The following is a 2519-nucleotide window of genomic DNA, read 5'->3' on the forward strand; positions in this document are numbered from 1 at the left end:
CTGCTTCTGCCTCTTAACTAGCTGTGTATTTGGAAAAATAATTTAGAAGAGGGGCAAAGGGATGGGTTAAAAGTGTGTCCAGATCTTTCATAATAATGTTCTTGAGCTCTTACATGGGCCACTGACCTTGATCATCTCTTGCCCGAGGGCTCTCTGGGGCCTTAGGAGACCTGTCATGGTCCCGGGTTGGCCCACCCTTTCCCTGACAACACACAGGGCATCAGGAGCTGCCTGTAGGGTGGGTCTTAGAGGCAAAGAATCCTAAAGGGATGGAGGTGGCCAGAGCCCCAGAGGTCCTCCAACATCCCTCCTTCTGCACTTGGGGAAACTGAGGCCAGAGAGGAAGTGACCTGCTCAAAGACCCTGAGTGGATCAGGAACAGACCTGAGATTTGATCTCAGACATCCTGACTCCCAGTCAACAGGAGGCAGGGAGCATATATTTGCATCCTTTGTGGTATTTTTATCTTCTGGGTAGTCATCTCTGTCACCCCCACCCTAAGCAGACCTCCAGAAGGGAGAGGGAGCTCTCCAGACGGGTCTTACCTTCCGGCTGTGGGCCCTGCCATATCTCAGATCCGTGACAAAGCGCTCACAGTTCCTGCTCAGAACACTGTACTCCATCTCCTTACCAACCAGCTCCTTCCCAGATCTGAGCATCTCCTCTGTGGGCCGTGGTTTGTACAGATGGTCCAAGTGGTTGTTGCTTTGTACAGGTGGTCCAAGTGGTTGTTGACCTTATAGGAGCAGTTTCCCACCACTTCCTCCAGGAGCTGCCTTTTCCCCTCCCCTAAGCCGGTGGGGGCGCCAGCCTCAGAGTTCTCCCCTGGAATCAGACACATGAGTATCAGGAACTGCAGGGGAGGCCAGGGAGGGAGAGAGAAGACACAAGACAGGGGAGAAGGGCCAAGTGATTACACTATTGAGCCTTGGTGTCTGTCCCTTCACCAATGTCATTAGAGGATTCACGGATTTTACTCATTTTACATAATGAGCTGTGAATACTTTTTCAATCTAATGAACATTCTGATGGTCAGTGTCTGCGACTGTGCTCCATGATATTAATGTACATCGTCTAGTTGATCATCCACCGTCATTGATCCTTCTCCTTTATGGGACTGTGGACACCCAGCGATGCTGCTGGTTTAAGGAAATCTGTCTGTGTGTCCAGCTAAAGGGCATGGAGCTGCTAAGCTTGGAATACTGACACAGCCCATCTTCACTGAGGCCCATGGACCTCTTTTTCTTTGCCCTCATTCCACGCCAACATCCAACAGTGGTCATTTAGCCTGGAAGCTTCTCTGGAATTCATTTCTTTGTTCATTTTTCCCCATGACTTTATATAGGGCCATCCTGTTCCCGATTTGTGACCACTGTTTTCCTACCAACCCCCAGACTTCTGTCCCACCACTCAGGGCCTGTGTGGCCATTTGGTCCGCATGGGTGTCGATAGGGGAGGGGGTTTGTGCCTGGGCTCAAATCTTTGGTGAGTTACACTTTCACCCCCCCCGGGCTCCTGGGGTCAGAGCTCACCCCTGGGGTAAAAATGGAAATGACTCTGTGGTCAGAGCCGGGAGCTGCAGAGGCCCCGGCTGGAGCTACAGCTCTGCTTAGGGATTTGCTTACTCATGCTCACCCCATGAGAAGAGTGTGTGTGTGTGTGTGTGTGTGTGCTCTACCTGGGCCCCAGCTCTGCAGAGGGAGGTGGTGGCAGAGCAAAGGGAAGATGAAAAACCATGGCCTCAGGATCACTGTGCTCTGTGTACCGTTCCCATGTGCAGTCTGGAAACTTCTATCTCTGGTCATACGTCAGCCCCGAATTCAACTCACACATTCAACTGCTACTCAACAGATCCACCTGGATGTCTAATGGTCACCTCAACACCCGTGGGGTTGGGGGGACGTCATTTCCCCTGTGGGGACCTCAGGCTGCTGTAGCTTCTATAGGTTGCCCTCTGAGTAACTGGAAGCCTGGAATAATACCTTGTGCATTGGGAGAGTGAAGATTTGTTCAAAATGTGTGTGTGATGCATATGTGTCGGTGTTTATATTGTGCATGGATATTTTGTATGTTGCATGGACATGCACACACACTAGGATGCAGACATGCATATGCGGTGTATTGTATGTGTCCGGAGGGTGGTAACACAACAGGCTGTATAAGGCAGGAGGCTTTACTCCTGGGCTCCCGGGTCAGAGCTCTGGGGTGAAAGTGGGAATGGCTCTGTGGTCTGGGGTTTACCTGGGCTCCAGCTCTGCAGTGGGAGGTGGTGGCAGAGCAGAGGGGAGACAACAGGAAACCATGGCGTCAGGGATCACTGTTCCCAAAAAACTTCTATCTCCACTCCCACTTCAGCCCTGACTCAACTCACATGTCCAAATTATACTCAACAGGTCCACCTTCATGTCTAATAGAAACCTCAACACCCCACCTGAGAATCACATCTCTAATTCCCCTCCCAAACCTGCTCCTCCTCCCTCATCTCCTCCATCCGGGCTGCCCGTCACCCAGTCACAGGG

General features: G+C 51.6%; 1 protein-coding gene across 1 annotated transcript in view; it reads right to left on the reverse strand.

The window, feature by feature from the left end:
* LOC102756241 overlaps positions 1 to 2519 on the reverse strand; it is a 58892-nt gene that overhangs the window by 54717 nt on the left and 1656 nt on the right. The window lies entirely within an intron of this gene.

The sequence above is a fragment of the Myotis davidii genome, unplaced genomic scaffold (assembly GCF_000327345.1).
Source record: "Myotis davidii unplaced genomic scaffold, ASM32734v1 scaffold826, whole genome shotgun sequence".
In the NCBI taxonomy this organism is placed as follows: Eukaryota; Metazoa; Chordata; class Mammalia; order Chiroptera; family Vespertilionidae; genus Myotis; species Myotis davidii.